This window comes from Camelus bactrianus, chromosome 7 (assembly GCF_048773025.1).
Source record: "Camelus bactrianus isolate YW-2024 breed Bactrian camel chromosome 7, ASM4877302v1, whole genome shotgun sequence".
Classification (NCBI taxonomy): domain Eukaryota; kingdom Metazoa; phylum Chordata; class Mammalia; order Artiodactyla; family Camelidae; genus Camelus; species Camelus bactrianus.
This window is the reverse complement of record NC_133545.1, coordinates 51,705,082-51,727,834: the sequence shown is the minus strand read 5'-3', so window position 1 is coordinate 51,727,834 and position 22,753 is coordinate 51,705,082. Positions and strand designations below refer to the sequence as shown.

Below are 22,753 nucleotides of genomic sequence, written 5' to 3'. Positions count from 1 at the left end.
TCTTGTGTCCTGTGAATATTCATACATTACCAACAGAACTCATACTTCGGCTTATTACATGCTGCTGCCCAAGATTCTGCTAAAAGATACTACCTTTTATAGGATGTAAGTAACATACTACTTTTTAAGTCTAAAAAACTTAACCTCTTGCTCTCTTACCCCTTCCAATTTATTTCTAGCCTACATGTAGAGAAAGACCCAACTATCTTCTGAGCATCTCTTAACTCAGCACAGCTGCCCTGCTCGTCTGCTTACCAGCCACATGTCCGCTCCCTTCTCTAAGAACATGCAGTGATTCAGCCACATCAGACCAGGCACTCCACACACCTGCCCCTGGAAAATAAATCATCCCGTGTTGTTCTTGTAATGCCTACGTCTGTCTGAGAATGTTTCCCTTATTTAACAAAGCAGAATTACTAAATGTCATTCAGGAACACTTCTGATTGAATAATTATTGCTGAAAACACTTACCACACTAAATAACAAAAAATATACTTTCTGGCATTTCTTTTGCTCCTACACAAGAAGCTCTATGAGTGGTGGAGACATGTCCTATTCCCACAACGGTGTCTGGCTCTGTTCTCAACATGTATCTGTTGGATAAATTTACCATCTTTCCCAAGCCCCCTCCTCCCGGTGCATTCCCCATTTCTGTTAATTGCACTAACAGGTCTCTAGTCATTCAAGCAGCGTTCCTTCATTCTCCATCTCATTATTCTCTTTAATAACCATAACATTAATCGCTCATGCCTTTGGAATCCATCCTCCCTTCTCTATCTCATCTGCCACTGCTACATTCCCTTATTATCTCTCACCCCGTGTTTGGAGACACAGTCTTGTTTCTCTACCTAAAAACTCACTTCCTATGCAGTCTGTTATTACTCTTCAGTGAATGGTTTAATTGTTACATGGTAATTTTAAAAGTTTTAACATGACTATACATTACCTATATAGTGCTTAGAATCATTAGCCTGGCATAAATGCCCCTCCTAATGTGCTCCAAATCTACTATTCAAGCATCACTTTGTGTTATCTAACCCCAAAGTTTTTACTTGCCAGCAAACCTTCTGTGACTTGAATCTTCTTTCTCTTTTTGGAATGTAAGCTTCCATATTGGTCACATGTCAACTTTCAAGTCAGGTTAAACAGCCAGCTTAAATATTTACATTAAAAAAAATTCTACAAGCACAGATAGTATCTCCCACATTTATCCTGTACTCTATACTAATCATATGTATACTGCATATTCCTAAAGATAAGCACCCTGCCTTGTTATACTTACAGAGCCTGACTTTATATATTTATTGTATTTAAACAACTTAGTGTTTGCCAGCATACTCCATTCAATGCGTATTCCTTTACTTAGATTATAATTCTACTGCTCAAAAACAGGATATCAACAGGAAATGTTATAATCAAATTATAATCATAACTCAATAGCCTAGTGGTGGAAGCCCCAATTTAAAGACATGGTGAAATAATAATGACAAATTATTAGGTAAAAAAATTCAAATCAAAAACAACATAAAGTGGAGAGACCAGCCAGGATGGTGAAGTAGAGGGACTCTGAGCTCGCCTCCTCTCAGGAGCTCACCAAAATCACAACTATCTGCAGTACAACCTCAATGAAAAAGACTAGAACCTATGAGAAAAGATCCGCTACAACTAAAGACAAAGAAGAAACTACAGGTAGGAGGGCAGATTCATGATATAATCAAATACCCTACCCCCCCCCCGGGTGGGCAACCCACAAAACTGGAAAAGAATTACACTGCAGAGGTTTGCCCACAGGAGTGAGTTTTGAGCCCCACATCAGGCTTCCCAGCCCAGGGGTCTGGCAGGGGGAAGAAAAGCTCCAGAGCACTTGGCTTTGAAGGTCAGTGGGGCTGACGTGCAGGAGCCACACAGGATTAGGGGAAATAGAAGTATCACTCTGAAAGGGCGCACACAAAATCTCATGCATTGAGTCCCAGGGCAAAAGCAGTAATTTGATCGGAGCCTGGGCCAGACCTACCTGCTGGTTTTGGAGTCTCTTGGAGCACCCTGGGGACACAGACACTGGTGGCAGTCATACTGAGGAACATTCAGTCCCATGAACATTGCTGCTGTGGCAGCTGACATCTTGGCTTATTAGCTTCAAGATCTGGAACCACCCACAGCCCACAGGCTGCAGAGGGACACCTTAGGCCAAACAACTCACTGGGTGGGGACACAGCCCCAGCTATCAACAGACAGCCTAAAGTCTTCCTGAGACCACAACAACCTCTAGACATGCCCCTAGAGATGACCCTGTCCCCCGGAGGGCCGAGACCCAGCCCCTCCTACCAGCAAGCCTGCACAAGCCTCTAGACCAGCCTCACCCACCAGAGGGAAGATTCCTGAAGCAAGAAAACTACAATCCTGCAACACAGGGCGGACCCTAACCTGGGACCAGCTGGGCCCTGGCCCTGCACACTAGAAGGCCAAAGCAACCTTTGGGACACCCTGGAACCCATACCAAACTGCCGCTGAACAGAAACAAGAAATGAGAACTTCAGAGACCTCTGGAACAACATCAAGCATACTAATATCTGAATTGTAGTGGTCTCAGAAGGAGAAGAGAGCGAGAAAGGGCCTGAGAAAATACTGGAAGAGATGATAGCTGAATTCTTGCCTAACGTGGGAAAGGAAACCATCACCCAAGTCCAAGAAGCGCAGAGGGTCCCGTACGAGATTAAACCAAAGAGGAACACGCCACAATATATTGTAATGAAAATTTTAAAAATTAAAGATAAAGAGATTAAAAGCAACAAGGGAAAAGCAAAAAAACAGCATCCAAGAGAAATCTCATAAAGTTGTCAGCTGATTTTTCAGCAAAAACTGCTGGCCAGAAGGGAGTGGCATGTTATATTCTAAGTGATAAAAGAGAAGAATCTACAACCAAGAATACACTACCCAGCAAGACTTTGATTCAGATTTGATGGAGAAATCAAAGGCTTTACAGACAAGCCAAAGCTATAGGAATTCAGCACTACCAAACCAGCTTTCCACAAATGTTAGAGGAACTTCTCCAGGGGGAAAAGAAAAGGCCACAACTAGAAACAAGGAAATTATGGAATGAAAAAGCTCACCAGTAAAGGCAAACATACCGTAAAGGTAGGAAATCATCCACATACATAGCTCATAGACAGGTTAAAAACAAAAGTAGTAAAATCATTTGTATCCACAATAAGCAGTTAAGGGATACACAAAACAATGAGGTGTAAAATGTGGACTCAAAACCAGTAATTGTGAGAGGAAGAGAGTACAAATGCAGAATATTTAAAATGTATTTGGAAATTAAAAGAATCAGAAACTTAAAATAATCACACACAGAGAGAGAAAGAGAGACCGTTATACAAAAACCCCATAGTAACCACAAACCAAAAATCTATAATAAATATACACACAAAAAAGAAAAGGAATCCAAACATAACACTGAAAATAGTCATCAAATCACAAGAGAAGAAAACAAAAGAAGGGGAGGGGGGAAAGAGCCACAAAACCAAATCCAAAACAATTTTTTAAAATGGCAATAAGAGCATACAGATCGATAGTTATCTTACATGTAAAGGGATTCATGCTCCATCCAAGAGACACAGACTGGCTAAATGAGTACAGAAACAAAACTGATAAACCTTTAGTCAGACTCACCAAGAAAGAAAGAGAGTGAGTCCACATCATTAAAATCAGAAATGAAAAAGGAGAAGTTACAACTAACACCGCAGAAATACAAAGGCTCATAAGAGACTACTATGAGCAACTATATGCCAATAAAATGGACAAGCTAGAAGAAATGGACAAATAGAAAGTTACAATCTCCCAAGAACAAACCAAGAAGAAATAGAAAATATGAACAAACTAGCTACTAGTACCGAAACTGAATCAGTAATTTAAAAACTCCCAACAAAAAGTCCAGGACCAGATGGCTTCACAGGTGAGTTCTATCGAACATTTAATAAAGGTATATATGACTAGATCCTCACCTAACATTGTACTCAGTGGTGAAAAGCTGAAAGCATTCCCCTAAGATCAGGAACAAGACAAGGATGCCCTCTCTTGCCACTTTTATGCAACATAACTTAAATAAAATTATGTCTTATTTTATCCCCACAGCAATCAGAGAAGAGAAAAAAAAGGAATCCAACTGAAAATGAAGTAGAACTGTCACTATTTGCAGATGACAAGATACTATACATAGAAAATCCTAAGGATACCACCAGAAAACTACTAGAGGTCATCGATGAATTCAGTAATTTTGCAAGATACAAAATTAGTATACAGAAATTGTTGAATTTCTATACACCAAAAACAAAATATCAGAAAAAGCCGTTATGGAAACAATCCAATTTACCATCGCATTAAAAAGAATAAAATACCTAGGAGCAAGCCTACCTAAGGAGACAAAAGACCTGTACTTAGAAACCTGTAAGATGCTGATGAGAGACTGAAGATGAAATAAACACATGTAAAGATATACTGTGTTCTTGGATTAGAGGAAACAGTATTGTTAAAATGACCATACTACTCAACACAATATACAGATTCAGTGCAACCCCTGTCAAATTACCAGTGGTGTTTTTCACAGAACTAGAACAAAACATTTAAAAATTTTTATGGAAACACAAATGACCCGCACCTAGACTAAACAATCTTCAGAAAGAAGAACACAGCTGACTTCAGGCTATAGCACAAAACTTCCTGACTTCAGACTATGCCACAAAGCTAAGGGATGGTACTGGCACAAAAACAGACACACAGATCAATGGAACAGGATAGAAAGCCCAGAAATAAATTCCTGCACTTATAGTCAGTTAATCTGGGACAAAAGAGGCAAGAATACACACTGGAGAAAAGACAGTCTCCTCAATAAGTGCTGCTGGGAAAACTACATGTAGAAGAATGAAATTAGAACATTTTCTCACACCATATACAAAAATAAACTCAAAACGGATTAAAGACCTCAAGATAAGACCAAATACTCTAAAGCTCCTAGAGAAAAACATAGGCAGAACACTCTTTGACATAAATCGCAGCAATATTTTTGGGGATCCATCTCCTAGAGTAATGGAAACAAAACAAAAACAAACAAATGGTACCTAATTAACCCTAAAAGATTTTGCACAGCAAAGGAAACCATAAACAAAACAATAAGACCATTTACAGAATGGGAGAAATTATTTGTAAACGATGCAACCAACAAGGAATAATTTCCAAAACATATAAACAGCTTATATAACTCAATTCTCAATAGCAAGCAAACAAAACAAAACAAACACAGCCCAATCAACAAATGGGTAGAAGACCTAAATACACATTTCTCCAAAGAAAACATACAGATAGCCAACAGGAACGTGAAAAGATGCTCAATGTTGCTAATTATTAGAGTAATGGAAATCAAAACTACAATGAGGTATCACTTCACACCAGTCAAAATGGTTATCATTAAAAAGTTTAAAGATAATAAATGCTGGAGAGGGTGTGGAGAAAAAGGGGCCCTCCCATACTGTTGGTGGGAATGTAGTTTGGTGCAGCCATTATGGAAAACAGTATGGAGATTCCTTAAAAAAACTAAAAATAGACTTACCCTATGATCCAGCAATCCCACTCCTGGACATATATTCGAAGGGAACTCTAATGAGAAAAGATACGTGCACCCCAATGTTCATAGCAACACTGTTTACAATGGCCGAGACATGGACGCAACCTAAATGTACATTAACAGATGATTGGATAAAGAAGATGTGGTATGTATATCCAAGTGAATATTACCTAGCCATAAAAAAGAATGAAATAATGATACTTGTAGCAACAACGATGGACCTAGAAGACAATCATACTAAGTGAAGTAAGTCATACAGAAAAACAAATATATACCTTCTATGTGGAATCTTAAAAAATAATTCAAATGAACTTGTTTACACAACAGAAATAGGCTCACAGACATAGAAAACAGACTTATGGTTACCAAAGGGGAAAAGGGTAGAGGGACAAATTAGGAGTTTGGGATTAACATACACACACCACTATATATAAAATAGATAAACAAGGACCTACTGTATAGCACAGGGAGCTATTTTGTATTATCTTGTAATACCCTATACTGGAAAAGAATCTGAAAAAGAATATATACATATAACTGGATCACTTTGTTGTCCATCTGAATCATTGTAAATTAACTATACTTTAATTTTAAAAATATGTCTAAGACTAAATTTGTGATACAGATTACATCACAAATGTTAACATAAATTGTACTTAGGTAGTTGAAGAACCAAGTATTTTTTTTTGTGTGTGTTTTTATATATTTTACAAATTTCTATTCATTGCTGGAAGTTATTTTGATAAAATAATTTAAAGAAAAAGTATCTAGAAACAAGTATTACAATGAAATTTTACATAATAATGTATAATATAATGCTTATTATGTTATTATATTATATTATTAAATATTGCCCTTTCCATACTACTTAACCTAGACTACTTGCTTTCCATGGCATTAGCAAATTAAAGTTGTAAGATTTTCTAAGGATAAACATATTAGAATTATCTCTTGGTGACATTGGTACTAATGCTTCTATATTTCTACTTCAAAGTTTGAGTCTAGGAAAGAGAAATACAGTCTTTTAGCTGAACAACAATGTAGCCACCAGTTAGCTTCATTTACATAAGAATGTATAATGGAAAGCAACTAGAAAATAACAAAAATACATGGATTATGTGTTTAATTCAATTAATTTGAAGGGACCTTTAAAATAAAACATAAGAGAAAACAAAGGAAAGATTTAAGTTAGAAAAAAGCATAGTTAAATGTTTAGAAAATAGAAAAATAACAGAATTAGAAACAAAATATACTGGCTCTTTTGGGTGGGGAGCACAATAACATGAGTAAAACTAAATAATCAGGAAAAATGGAGGTAGAATAAAAACACATATTAAGAATGAGTAAAAATATTTATGGACATAGAAGAAATTTTTAAAAATTTAATAGAAAACTCAGTATAACAAAAATTACTTTGAAAACATGGAAAATATAAATTACCAAACTGAAGATATAAAGAAGTGAATCAGACAATAAATATAAAAGAAGTTCAAAAGTTATTAAAGACTTGGCTCACAAAAAGGCTAGACACAATTTCACTGATAAATTTATAGAAAATCTTAGAAACAGTAACAGAGCAAAAATCTTTGCCATGTAAATGTGTCAAAGCACAAAAGAAGCATGTATTTTGATTTTAAATAAACTGTCTGCAAAAAGGTAAATTTTATTCCAGTCTAACTTAGGTTAGCTAATCTACTTAAAGCATACAACAAAAATATCACATTCCAATCTACTTACAAGATGAACATAATAAAACAATACATATAAAAACCCAATAGTACTTTTAAATATCTTAAAAGCTTTTTTCATGGAAAGTAAATATGTTTTCTATTAGGAAATTTGTTAATAAAACTCACTATATTAACATTTAAATGATGAAAATGACAAATCCATCTCAATATAAATGGATAATCATCTGAAAAAAAAAAAAGCCAGTATCTACTTCTAAATCAGAAATATGTGACTAGATCTCTAACAATGTTAAAATATTTTTTCTATCATAAACCAGTAAGACGAGTATACTTTGCAGTGTAATCTCGTTCCGTTAGTATTAAAGTAAGTGTATTAATCAGGGTTGTCCAAAGAAACAGAACAAACAGAATATACAGAGATACAGATGAGAAGATTATAGGAACTAGCTCACAAGGTTGTAGAAGCCAGGAAGTCCTACAATCTGCTGTCTGCAAGCTGGAGAACCACGAAAGCTGGTGGTATATTTCAGTGTCAGACTTAAGGTCACAGAACCAGGGGAGCCAATGGTGTAAGTCTTTGGTCCAAAGGCCCAAGAACCAGGAGCTCTGAAGGCTGAGGGTAAGAAAAGATATGGACATCTCAGCTCAAGAATAAAGAGAGACAATTCACCTTTCCTCTGCATTTTTGTTCTGTTCAGGCCTTCAATGGGTTGGATGATGTACAGCCATACTGGTGAGGGTGGATCTTCTTTATTCAGTCTGCTGATTCAGATGCTCATCTCTTCCAGAAACACTGTCAAGAACACACCCAGAAATTATGTTTTACCAGCCATCTGGGCATCCCTTATGGAAGGCAAACTGACACTTAGAATTAACCATCACAATTAGAATTAAGGTAAGGGTATCTATTATCACCAGTATTATTTAATTACTCCATAAAGTAGTCAACAAATTGTCAGTATGTCAGAAAACAATAGCAACGATAAGAAGAATGAAACGAAATTTTAATTATTTGTGGATTATATGATAATTTCTTTAGAAAAGCAAAATAGCTATTGCATAAATTATTAGAAATTATAACAAATTTCAATAAAGTAGTCATTTGCAAAATAAAGTCTTCTTCTATGAACAGTATCACATATAAAATACATAGGCCATTTGGAAAATCACTTAAAATAACTTACCTATAAGTAAACTTTAAAAGAAATAGTTAATATTCACATGATACGATTATAAAACTCTATTGAGGGACATTAAAAAGATCTTTAATGGGATGAAATCATCCAATATTGTATTTACTGGACAGTAAAATTTCAAAATATTTACAAATATCAATCCTTCTTAAATTAATGTGAAAATTCAAGGCATCCCCATTGAAAATAGACATTTGTTTCTTTTTGGTCTTAAATTGGACATGAATAAAGCAGAGAAAGTTCTTTGAAATAGAAGCAATGGAGTGTGACCTACTCTTACATAGCAGTAAATTTCATTATAAAGTTAAAATGATTGGAAACATTCAATACTGAGGCAGAAACAAACATCAATGGCACAAAATGGACAATCTAAAAATAGATGTAAATATGCATGGGAAAATAATATATGTAAAAGCTGGCATTTCTACACAGTCTAGATCATTCATCATGTGGTATTGGGCCAACTGGCTTATAATTTGGAAAAGAAAATAAACTTGGAAAATAAACCTGGGCAACTTATTCACTTCTATGAAAATAAATCCCAAATGGGCTTCAAAGTATTATACGTGTAAAAAGCAACAAACCTAAGAAATTGTTTGCAGGTATCTTTCATCTTTGGGGTAGGGAAGCTTTTCTAATTATTCTGCAAAATTCAAAAGCCAAAAAGGAAAAAAATTAATAAATTTTAGAACATAAAAATTAAAATACATAAGAAAAAAAAGGAAAATCCTTAACAGAGTGGAAAGACAAAAATAAGATAGCAAAATGGGTAATAATTACAACAGAGAAAAAAGTCCTATAAATTGTAAGGTAAACGAGAAATAACACAAAAGAAAATTTAGTGCTCGCTTCGGCAGCGCATACACAAAAGAAAATTTAGCAAATTGTCTTAACTGATATTTCAAACATATTCAGTGACCTAAAAACATGGTTAGCTTTTTCATCTCAACAATACAAAAAAATTACAAATAAAAATGAATTATTATTGCCATATGGATGGCAAAGATTTTTAAAAGATTAGTAAGGCAAATTGGCAGTATTTATCAAAATTTCTGTTGTGTATATTCTTTGATTCCATAATTCCAATTCAAAATACCTATTCACAAACACACTAGTGGGAAAGATTTCTGTATGAAGTTAATACAAAGTAAATTTGTAATAGGGAAAACCTGAAAATAACCTAAGTATTATTCAATAGAAGGATTAAATAAATTAACATAAAAAACTTGATATATTTACAAGTGAAGAAAAGGATATTGTAGAATAAAGTATAGAATAAGACCCCACTTATGACTAAGAAGTAGTATTAAGAACATATGCCAAAATAGATTTCTGAAAATGCACAGAGATAACTGGGAGTAACAGTGGTTGTGTGATTGGTGGGAAGGAGACAGTGAAAGAGATCAAAAAGAAAATAAAATTTGCCTTTTAACCTTCTTATATATAGTTCTGTATTGCTAGACATTTTTAATATTAGCATATACACTTTGTATTATTTTAAAAAGAAAAAGGAAAAAGAGAAATTGTGATAAAATTCATGTTTGTAGAGGAGTAATAAACATCCTCTGTCAATTTTGTTGGCAGTTTATCACTATTTTTTAGAAAGCATTTGTTAGCATCAATAAATTGAATAATATGCATATACAGTGAGTCAGTAATATTTTCAAAAATTACACAGTAAGTATATGAGCTCAAGAATGCAAAATAGTTTGAGAGACTGCTCAGTGAAGAATTGTTTCTAATAGCTGATATATTGAAACAAATATTTTATCAATAAGGAAACGTTTAAATAACTTATGATATATTTGTTAAGGGAGTATAGTGCAATATTAAAAACATTGGAGCATATCTTTATATAGTGGCAGAGGAAGTGGTCCATGTAAAAAGTTGCAGGACAGGACCTAAAACTAGTATCTACAAATGATAATATTATTATTTACATAGTAAGTTGGTGTATACATGTGCAAAATCAGAAATATACATGAATCTGTTAACACATGTATGTTATACATAAACACACATATATAATCTTTGTTATCATTGAAGAGTAAGATTTGTTATTGTTGAAGATGAAGCAGATTTTCTAAATGTCTGCTCTCATATTGGTAAGTGCTTTCAAATGATGATTTATGACTCAGATCAGAAAACTAAGAACATACTATTCAAAACCATCTAAGTTTTTAGATGTCCAAAGTATTAACATAAGCATAACTTAGTGAAATTAAATAAGTTGCCTTCTTTGCAAAAAAGCAAATTTAATCTATTGAATGTAAATACCTATCAATTTGATGTCACTCTTGTTAAAATATAAATATCTAAGAGCTCAAATACTGCCTGTTTGCACACCTCACATGACTCCATCAGGTGACGTTCAAGGGTAGAAAGACCTGCAAGTTACTCTCACAGAAAATAGTTCACTTCTCCGTAAATCCATGCACTACCAACACTTCCGTCAATGCCCGTATCTTAAAATTGGTATTGTTTTTTCATTCAGTAACATTAAAAATCATTCTCAAAGAAAGGTTTTGCAGCCTTACCTCTGTGGGTTATAGTTGAGAATTTTTTCTTTCCTGAAACTCCGAATGTAGAAATGGATTAACCACATCATTATTAACCCAACTATCCTCTGCATTATTTATATACTCTTAAACAATTAGTGCCTATATTCTCTGGTAAAAAAAAAAAAACAAAACTATTCCCATAAGATACGACATTGAAATTGAAATTCACAAAGATAGTATTAAAAAAGAATTAATTATGTTTTCAGAAGACTATCTTATTTCAGATTTTGGTCATAAATAAAATCTCAAATCACTTTTATTTATGAGTTTAAAAATATGCAGATATTTAGTATGGTAATGTACATTTTAAATGTAAGAAATCAAAATAATTTATGAACTGAATCTAAGTATATTTGAAGTTAAGAAACAGATGTTAAATACCTAATTTACACTGAATTATAAAAGGACAGTCAGCCTGATTAACATAATCTCCTTAAATGTATGTTGAGTAAAAGACTACCTTAATGACAGTATTAATTTTTTATGAATTAACTTGAAGTTAATTGTGGAAAGCAAACTCTAAGTAATTTTTAGTTTATATAAAGTCATAGAAAGGCAGAACTCTAAAAACTCAAAAACTCTAAAACTAAAATCCAAGCTAATAAGGAAAATACCAGGAGGTTCTCTCACGAAGGCAGAGATTGCATATATGAATTTCCATTTCTTTTGCACTTATTATACATACATGTAATATACATATGCTTACTTCATTATATGCATACATATACATATACAACATATACACACACACGCCTAATCTCCTGGACTCTAGAAGCAGAATGGCACCTCTCAACCACAGTTGCCCTCACTTAGCAGTTTGAAAGCAAAGTTACTTCATCCTTTTAATAAGGCTGTTTTTAAATTTTGAATCATTTCCTCTAGCTTTCCATGGTAAAGTATATTTTGTAATATTTTTTATATATATAAAATATACTGAATGGCCTTATTAGCTGCAAGCAATAAATGCCACAAAACAGATTTGGAAATTGGAACATACCCAACATAAATGGTTACCAACGATGAATGGGAAGGCATACAGAACAGGGCAGTAAAGCCACCAACACAATATGAGGAAAATCATTAAACGATCTGGAAAAGCATCAAGATGGCTGGCCTCTTTGTAGTTCCAGCACAAAGACTGAACCTTATTTCTCAATATTTTCCCTGGTGGGGGATAACAGCTTGAAAATAATCCCAGATGTATTCATTTGTGTAACCATTTGCTTCTTGTAGCATATAGGCATGGAAAAATTATTGAAGGCTTCAATTCTGGACTTGTATTTTTTTAAATGTCAGGCTTTTGAAAAATAGCACCATTTTTCTTTAAAACCCATTCATTTACCTGGAATGTTGGCCACCAGGCCTATAATATGGACTTGGTTTTGTTAAGATTGAAAAAATGCCCAATGGCAAAAGAGGAATGGGCAATTTTAGTGGATATAACTAAATATGAACCCAAACTCAAATGAGCAAATGTCCAAGCAGGGTAAAAATCAGTGCTTTTATGATTCTAAGCTAGCCAAGGAATTCTAGATCCTGCTAAAGAAACATCAATTTAGAGAAAGGAAGTAATCTAGAAGGTTTTCTTTAGAGATACTGAAAGCAGAAACTTTGAAATCAAGTTTCAGACTGCCAACTTTACACGTGTGCATTTTTTTCCTGAAAGCATCTTCTTGTTTTGAGATGATTCTAGATGTTGAGAAGAGTTTTAAAAGCTAAAAGTCATTTTTAAAAATCAACTTTAAAACATCTCACAGATAGTTGAGACAATTTATAGTTCTTAACTGTTGACAAATTGGTTTAAACTCAACTTTTCAAAGTTCTAAAAATGTATCAAATAATTTGTTAAGTATTCTGCTTTCTACATTTGAGTATACATTTTTTTTAAAGTAGAATCTGCTGGGAAGTGTATTGTATGTATGTGTCTGTTTGTGCACAGAGAGATTTTAATGTCTTTTTTTCTTCACTTGATCAGATTTTTTTGTTGTTTTAAAGATCACTAGGAAATATAGAACTTTTTGGTAGCCGTTCTAGTGCTAAAATGAATGTTGAGTTTTATTATTATTATAAACCAGCTTCTTGTGTAGAATGTGAAGGGTTGTGTTTGAATCCATCATCCATTTTACAAATATTTAATGAGCACCTGTGTTTTTCCAGGCACAGTTTAGCAACTAGGATTTCAACAGTGGCAATGACACCTCAGTATATCATTCCTCTAGAAGGCTTCTTCAGGAAAACTAGACTTATATTTCTGATTATCTAAAGAAAACAACCTGGGACAAGAAATAAGTAGGGAAGTATTCTTTCATTACAGAACTCTATTTTGTAAACATTACATCAGTTTCTCCATAATTTATGTAAATGATTTATCACCTGAGCACATGTAACTGATATCCTGTACCTTAGGAAAAAGATCTCTGACTCAAGTGACGTCTTACTTTGAGACACACTATCAGCCACATGATGATGACACTGGAAGGAATGGATTGGATTCATTTCAAGCGAAAATAAGGAACTCAATCTAAACTATGTAAAACTCACCTCACTAAGATTTATTGCTTTTTTCAGACCATTGAAGCTACAAATAAAATTTATGAGGGAAGAACAATAAATTAGGACTGGATAAAGGCACAATTTTAGGCCTCAAGTTGCTTGTACAGTTAGATTTTAACACATAAAATTGGGAGCATAATGCTAACAAGTTAATAAAATCAGCCAAGTGCTGACATGTAAAAACGTATTTTTTTAACAATTGATTGGTCCAATCAGTTAGCCTTGTTGACAACTCGAAATTTCGGAAACCTACATTACTTAGATTCAATGAACATTAAAAACGTGGAAAAGTTCGTAAATGCAAGCAACAGAAGTTCACTGCTCTTCGAATATATTTGGGGGGTGGTGTGGGTATGTTGCCTTTAAAGTTAAAACTGTAAAATTACCACATAATAAAAGCCTGTGCTTTGAACACTAATTGCCGTTTAGTTAAAAAAAAAAAAAAAAAGCTCTTTCCTACAATTATGAAGGTGTGATGTATAAACTTTCTTTGGTTTTACTGAGGTGTGTTTTCTATCTTTTTAGTTCTATTGCTTTTTTTCATTTATTCTTGATCTGAATTGTACTAATATGTATAGTATCAAGAAGGCATTACCGCTGAAGATTCCTACAGCGTTTTAATTGAGAGTAAATTGCCTTCAATAAATGGGGCTTCCTACTGGCCTGGAAGGCTGGCCCACCCTAGTGGCCGGGCACAAACGCTCGTTTGAAGAGTTAAACCCGAGGCACGATAGCCCACTTTGTCAGCTGCCTAGAGGGAAGTTGTCAAGTCTGGGACCCTGCTGCTTTATTCCTATAACTGTGTTTTAGAAACACCTCACAAGTGGAATTGTGGCTGCCTCATCCAGAAAATGTGGAAAGGATTAATGTGGCATGTAAAACAAATCACTCCTGAGCTCAGCTGAGAAAGTGGGTATTAAAAGCACTCCAGTCAAAAGAGCTTTAGTGAGAGGGTCACGGTGATATACAGTCAGCATATGTTGGACTGGTAATGCTGCAGGGTGTTTGGAAATGGTAATGGTCCATGGGTGTAAAGTCTTTCAAGACCTCTTAAAGGCACATGTGTTTCTTGAGCATGTTCTCCAAACAAGGACCTGTTATGGGTTAGATTCACTGAAGCTTTTAAACTTTATTGATTGGTTTGTGGGATTCCAGGTTCACTTGCTGCTTTAAAAAAAGAGAAGGAAAAAAAAACCTGTTGATAAACATAGGCAAGAATCCCACTTTAATCTTAACCTTATGAATCAATAAACAGTGTGGGATGTTGCCTCCTCATCGATTACAGTACACACTGTTTATTTTTATTATGGAAGTGCTCGCTAGTTTTCAGAGTTAATGGCACTGTATCTATGTTGTCCTTCTAAATCCAGGTGCTTTGTAGATTTATTTTGAGGGGGAAGAAAAGGGAGACGTGAAGATTTCTTGCTATTTGAAATATGACCCATAGCCTTAATAAAAATTTGTGGGTTTCAAGTTGAGAGAGAACAAATAAACGTGCTAAGTGTAATTTCATAAACTGAGACGATTTTCCTTGGAATTCCCACGTTAGGGATGAATTCATTCAGAGCTCATATTATAATGCAAATGGGTAATTGTAGCCAAAGCTGAATGAACTCTCAAAGAAATAATATGCACTAGTTTTCTACATACGAGTACACTAGTTTCAGGTACTCTCCTCTGGTTCATATTTGCACTTTTTATGGTATGCTTATATATTTTCCCTGGAAGGTTAGACCTCATCAATTCATTCATTTTTCTAAAAAACCTACACCAAAGGATCATGCAAAATCTTTGAAAAGATGAAAGCACAGGCAAAGGTTGCAATAAATAAGGAGTGATGCATTTAAGTAGTTGTCAGCACATGGACTCAAAACAAGCATGTGTTTTTGGGTAAGACCTGATAAAATATCAAGACAGGTTAGCAGGAAGTACTAGTTAACTAACCTAAAAATCTCATCAGTGAAACTAAACAAATAAAAATATTACGTGAGACTGGAAAAAGTCAGGGTGCTTTTGGGTTTGGGTTCAGCGCTCCCGAGTTTGGCCCCAACTTAGAACCATGACTGCAAATATTTTTTCACCAACTTCAAGCATGACATTATTTGTTACCTCTGCTTTACTGCAGGCCTGCTAAAAGTCAAGATCAATAATTTCTCAGGACCATTTCCACTCTACGCTGAAATTACAACCAGCCTGAGGGACACAGCAGATATAAAATTTCTTGCCATCTCTGTAAAACTCATAAAGCATCAGCACTGCTTTGTTTTTTAATTGCACTTCCCGTCTTTGTCCCATTCACGTCACTAGTCTCTAACTAGCACATTTGGCTGGGAGGACGGTGTATGGTGAGCGCTCACGGCCGTTGTATTGAGTAGGAAATGGACATGTAACAGAAGATGAAAATGTTACAATAAAATAGCTAGATGGTAAGGATATGGGAAGCTGTCAATCATCACTGTGTTTTGCTAAGCAGGCGTGGGATATTATGACTGTGACTACTTTATATTCAAAGAAGCAACTGATGCGGCTGCTTTCCACGTGCCCAGCTGTGGCTGAAAAGGACACTCAGTTTTCCGTGCACAATGCTCTGTGTATATGAGCCACCGTTCGTGCACGGATGGCTCTTTGCCTTTTGACCTTCAAGTGCACTTACTCTACAGGACAAGTCCTCATCAGCCACAAGTAAGAATGTGTCTGCAGCCGTATCTCTTCAATTTGCATGTAATTACTCTTCTAGGGGCTTCCAGGGCAATAAGGTATTTCTGCCTTCTATATAAATGGATGTAACTTTTATGCTCTATTAGAAGCCACCACTTACGAATGTAAAACTACTCAAAACTGTCTATTCTAGTCTTAGAATTTCTCAAATGATCTCCTAAATATGGTAAACATCCAGAAGATTGATGTGCAACACTTGTCTGTTCCATATTATTGGGAAAAAAAGTATTTTCTTTTCACACTGGAATGATGATAGGAAGTGGATGATCTTGACAACAGTCTTTCTTTGTTAGGTATCTGTGAGTCTGGATGCCCAAGTGACATTTTTGCCACTTTAAACTGAAAATGGCGTTGGACCTGAATGATAGATTCTGAGCTGTCTAACCTGTCCTGAAATCACTGACCAGTCATTCCCTCTGCTCAGGCGTCCCGACTTTGAACACCTCCCCAAACACACTAATTGGGGACCTGGACTGTGTTGAGTTTTGCAGGCTTCACATCTCCCAGACAAACTGCACGTGAAGCCAGACTAACCCACACCAAGATGTGCCGCACACCTGTACAACAGATGACCAATTTTAAATGCGCAAAGAAAAACCTCCACAGAATAATGTGATGTTTCCTTCACGTGGTATACATACAATTCAGACAGCTCAGGGCCCAAAGCATGCCATTTAGCTGTAAGTTTTCATTGCTAAAGACATTTTATAGGGCTTAAATTTTATATAGTCCAGTATCAAGTAGTACTCCTAATTGCATGACTTCAAAGTAGACATGTGAGCCATACTTTTGTATTATTTTAGTGGCAAGCAGTCACTGCCCTTCCAATTGTTCCTACGAGGTCCCATTTTAACATTATTACTGGGAATTTTATTGAACTTCAAATTTAGTGAAAACTTTGCCTCCTTCTTTGAATGGGAGTTTGAACACTGAGATTAAATTGATAGAGAAAAATCAAGTCTGAATCAGTTTATAGCCCAGGGGTACATTGTGAATCCCATAAAGCATTGTTGCAGGAACCTGGTTAGTGTTCTGTACACCTGCTTAATGTTTTTTTCATCATCACAAATGTCAAAGTGCTCAGTAAGTCACTGGGGTTTGAATGACAGCCGTGCACTAAGCAAGCAGTTACGTTTTTTCACTACCAAATTGGACCATAAATGATGAAAAAGAGGTCAAAAAGGAAGTATGGAACCATACAAATTTGAAAGGGGAAACTGCTAATAGCCATAAACCCGGTGCAATCAAAGGCTTGGCAAGTCATTGCAAATTACCTGCTCTGTGAATTACTGATCGCACTGCATTATGATATAGAACTTTCTAACTCCTTTCATCTGTAGTAACAGGGCTTCTAATAGCTCACAGATCAAAAGCAAAACACTGCCAGTGGAACTTTGATACAAATACGCCAAGGTTGCACCAGTATAATGCACGCGAACAAAATGTTAATATGCATCCAATATTGCTTTTGGTCAAACGATTATTTACTATATGTGTTTTACAAACCAAACTTACCAATATAATTCTTATAGAAAGGGAAGATTAGTAAGGCATGCCTGACTAATATAAAAGGAAGAGTGAAATCTTGCGTGATACTTTCATTAGGATTAGTGTAGGGTGGTGTGCTTTAAGCAAGATCTTGGCAGTCTTTTAGATACAAGATGTCAAGTTCCTAAATCCTTTTCTAGCCCAAGACTCAGACATATGGGAGTCAGGGGTGCTCAAAATTACGCCTCCAAATGTTTTTCCTATTAGGGAAAATATCTGTATCAATAAGTTTTCATTTGAAAAATGTGAAGTGCCCATGAAGGAGGAAGTCTGGCACGTATTTGCATGCCGCTGCAATCAGACTGCTTTCCTCTTGCCCCCTTGTTGGAGATCATGGGTACTGATCAAATGGACAATTTTATTCTATGTAAACAGGTCCCAAAGAAAAAAACAAAAAATCCTTGGTCCATCAGACATTTTACAGCAAAGATTCGGCTGAAGTGCTGCCAAGCTAGATTCTGTACCGATGCAGTAATACCCTAGTTTCTGGGAGGTGGAGAAGAGGAAGAAGGAGATAGTTGCCAATATACGTGGCTCCTTTATACTTGACCATAACTGATATGCTTGAAATTGAAAACCATTTTCTTATTAGTTCTTGGATCTAAGTTCTTAGGTAACTCACTGTAGCTCTTTTGTAAGAATAGTTTTTCATTTGTCTTAATTATTCATCACTTAGTGTTACTCCTCACTCTAATGGTGAAAATACAGTGATGAAATGAGAAAGACAGCATTCCCATCTTTATAGGAAATGCACCAGAGTAGACACATTGATATAAACAAAGAAATTCAGACTTTGATAGAGCTATAAAGAATATAAACAGAAGGCTGAGAAGGTTTTTGCATATGGGTGCTATCTGAGGTGACATGGTCAGGAAAGGCTGATGGATGGAATGATGTTTAAGCTGCGATATGATCAATATGAAGAAGCTAGACTTGTAAAGAGCAGGGTAGATGAAAAATGATAGAAATGAAGAACAGTAAGTATGAAGGTCTAAAGTATGTGAAGGACTAAGAGTGATGGAGAGCAAGAAACACAATGTGACTGGACCACAGTGAGCAGGGAAGAGAAGATGAGGAGGGCAGATGATGTAAGGCTGTGAGTCAGAGTAAGGGAAAGAGCAATTATAACTAGCTATTCTGGGGAGAACAAATGATCTGTGAGAAAGCACTGAAGCAAAACCAGCTAGGTCAACAGTGAGTTGCCCAAGTGAGAGATGAGAGTGGTTTGGATGAGGGTGGTGGCAGTGGAAGAGGATAGAAATGAAAGCAGTCTGACTCTGTACCCATCAAGTCGTCAGAGAAATTCTGAAAGGTTTACAGCCTTCCAGTTCTGTGACTCCTGGTTAAAGTGTTCCAGTGAATTACACTCTACCTCAAATCTCCAGTCAGAAAATTTGTCTCTCCCACCAATATCCCCTTGAATTTGGCAAAGTATAGTATAAAAAAAATTACTTAATGAACTCAATATAGAACACACTGCAACACATGAATTACTCCTGCAGTGTCTCTTTTTAAAGTGGTTTCAAATCTCTGTGGCACCAGGTGGGGTTATATATCCACTGGTCAACAAACTGTAGCTGACAAAGTCTGAGCAGCTGATGTGAAGTTCTGTATATTATGTGAGTGAGTGAGAGTGTGTGTGTGTGTGAGAGAGAGAGAGAGAGAGGGAGAGAGAAAGGTTGCTGGGGCCAGGGGTGTGAGATTGGGGAGGGCTTTAGAAAGAATGACTGAGTTCTTTTATTATTTTTAAAAATAGCCTGCATTCATGGTTCTGTATTCTGTATACATGGAGAAAGTTTATCTGAAAATTGTTTTAAAGCATTTGAAAAGAGTGTCTGGAGGCTTTCTGCACTCAGTCCCAGATCCAAGAGGGGAGGTAGAGCAGGGAACAGAAGAGCAGAGGAGACAAATTTGAGGCTGTTGAAGGACTACATGTAACAGAAATGCAGAAGTCTGCTCTGGCAGCCGTGCCCAGGGCCAGGGTCCTGGGAGGAGCAGCTGGTCACTAACGCCACAGAGTAATGCCTGCATGTCACTTATAAATGCTGTTGCTGTGTAGTTATTTTGTGAACTACATAGATTTCATTATTGAGTCCAGGTCAGTGTTCATCGATTTCTTTGTGTTTTATAATTTCTCATGAGAGGAGGAAACTTTAATTCATTAGCAAAGAGAGGAAGGTGAACAACACTGGTCCTTAAGTTCCCAGTAACTGACACCTATAAAAGGAAGACCAGTGACCAATACGCCTTGCTGCGGGGCCTCCCCCTGCTGTCCCTGTCACGGCACACAGAGAAAATGACAGGATTTGTATGGCTCACAGGAGGAAACTGGAAAGGAGTTAGGAGAGTCTTACTCATATCTTTTTGGGAAAAAAATATTAAATTTTCTTGACATTATATAATTACGAAGACAGAGCGTAAAGAGAAAATATTACATGTTGAATTTTTATCATACTGGCAAACAAAATCTTTTGAAATTTCCCATGAGAAACTTAACTTTCATGTTTAAACTGCTTACATTTGAAGAACTCCTCCATGTCTTTCCCTGACAAATATAATTAACATGGGCATTTCTGAAGACAAAATAATTTTGAATCCAATTGAACTTTTTCATATAAGATATTTCAAACTAGGGGACAGAATGCACATGCATGGCTAGAACATCCAACAAGCTTAAATGTCACTGAGAGCACAAGGGTCAAAAACACATAGAAGCATCCCACGTATGCAAAGACAGAGATTCCGGCTGCCACTCACAATGAGACCTACCAAGAGTCCTTGCAAAACTTCCTTACGCCATCAGGCTGTGTGCCACTCAGCTACCATATTTTGTGGTCCCACATCTAGTGAGCCCTCAACAGATGTCCATGTACATACAGAACACTCCTTAGCTATGGAGAAAGACTCTTCAGATGGTCAGATAGCTTAAGGTATCACGTGGCCTTCCTTCAGACCCAGTGGTTTGTGGTCATCACCCATGGATCATTTCAGTGTTGCCCATAGCAGCAGGCTACTGAACCAGGATACCAGCTACCCCTAGCCCTACCTGAACCCCCCAGAGCCCAGAGAATATGTGGCTATATATCCACAACTCATCGCTGACACCATGCACAGGGAAGTTCTACTTTACGGAACAGTCACTGACCCAGGAACGCGCCTCTCTACACGCACACACACACCACACTTCAGACCAGACAGGCCCAGTCAGGCTCCAAAAGACGTGTAAGCTGGAAGTTCTCTTTGATACACTCATCCTGATAGGCACAGGGAAATGGGGGAGAAATGGAAGCAAGGAGAAAGAATAAACAACCGGTTTCCCATGAGGATAGTTGAATTTTTCTCATTAGCATATATTTCTGGCTAGTATTTACAATATGGCATGTGCTGGGCTCTTTTTGGAAAAAAAAATACAGAAATGCTCCAAATTATTTCATTCCTACCCAGCAGAAATAAAAAATTAAATAAATTCAGACAGCATAAGTTCACCACCTACCTTAGGCGACAGTGTTAACTTTACAGTGACAAAGAAGCAGGTATACTGAATAGTAAGGAAAGAAAAATTCCCACTCCTCAATTTTGATTAAAACACCTTAATATTTCTGTTTGAAACACTAACAGCTAATGTTCCTCAGATAACCAATTTACATATTTAAAAATACTTTTGCAACCCTTTCATTATGGTGTAACACGTCCAATTATTGAGCTGGAATTTGGGTTCCTCTGATTTTCAGTCCCTGCTTTGTTTGCTATTTGTGCTCATTGCTAAGTTTCCTGTTTCATATTCGTGGAAATGTCTTTATATGAAATACGAAATTACTTTATAGCTGAGATAAATTTATTTAAATGTTTCTCTTACATGGGTCCAATGCACATCCAGAGGTGTCACAAAAAAATTAACGTATCAAAACCAAAGAGTGCATTTTTGTATTTATATGTGTGTAGTGCACTATTTTTGAGTCACAATCTATATGTTTCCAGTGTTTTTCCACAATATGTGTTTTCCTCTGAAAAAGAGAATTTGAAAAGAATTGCCAAATCTGTCTTGGAACTTCCACTTTAAATTCAAAACAGATTCCCAGATGTCTACTGGGATATATCTCGAGTATGACTAAGAATGTGCACCTGCGATTACCTAAACCAGCCAAAGAATGGCACCACTGCTTCACATAAATGTAGTCACAGATATTTTTTATTTGGTTCTAGAATTTTATCATAAATCCCATGGCTCAGTGTAGAATTCTATCTTTCCTACAGGTCCACTTCTTGCCTTTAGATAATATTTTACAGCAAAACCCTGATGTATTGCTTGTCACCCTTTGGCCACTAAAGGAACGTAGAACGGTACAATGGGTGAATAATAAGGAGACAAAGGGAACTCTCTGCCCTTCTGGCTCAGCCCATGCAGATGGTCATCATTTTCCAACTTTACGACAGTAAGGGGAATGCATTTATCACTCCTCTGCTCCTTCTCACATTGATCCTCCATTGTTGAGTTTAGCAGTTGGCCATATATATTATAGAATCATTAAATAATGAGGAGGGTAAAAAGGGAGATGGCCACTCAAGTTTCGCAAGGAAATAATGAATGTTGGAGAAAGAGTGGCAGGTTTGAAGGACAGGTTCACAGAAGCATTAATCAGATAATTATCTTACAATTCCTGAGAGTTAACCAGAAAATTGAAGATAGCCTGATGGACCCAGGGCTCACCTGTCCTGCCGTGCTCCGTTCTAGACAGGATAGGCCCATGTCAGCCCTGGAGTAACTGCAGTAAAAATCATGTCTTATTTTCTTCTTTATAGTTACAGACCACACCTAATATCCTTTCCCTGATTTATCTAGAATTACTCATACAATTTGGATGGTTTTAT

General features: G+C 36.1%; 1 protein-coding gene across 8 annotated transcripts in view; it reads right to left on the bottom strand.

Annotated features, from left to right (window-relative positions):
• The window catches only part of CRPPA (CDP-L-ribitol pyrophosphorylase A), a 358,292-nt gene that overhangs the window by 39,467 nt on the left and 296,072 nt on the right, over nt 1-22,753 (bottom strand). For 4 of the 8 annotated variants that reach the window (XM_074367395.1, XM_074367399.1, XM_074367392.1 and 1 more), the window contains exons 22-23: nt 9,089-9,147; nt 7,982-8,104 (exon numbers count right to left, since the gene is read on the bottom strand). The gene's annotated coding sequence lies outside the window, so the exon portion shown is untranslated. Of the gene's footprint in view, nt 1-255; nt 334-5,605; nt 5,726-6,989; nt 8,105-9,088; nt 9,148-22,753 lie in introns of those variants that run through there. The other 4 variants (XM_074367397.1, XM_074367393.1, XM_074367398.1 and 1 more) reach the window with 3 other exon arrangements.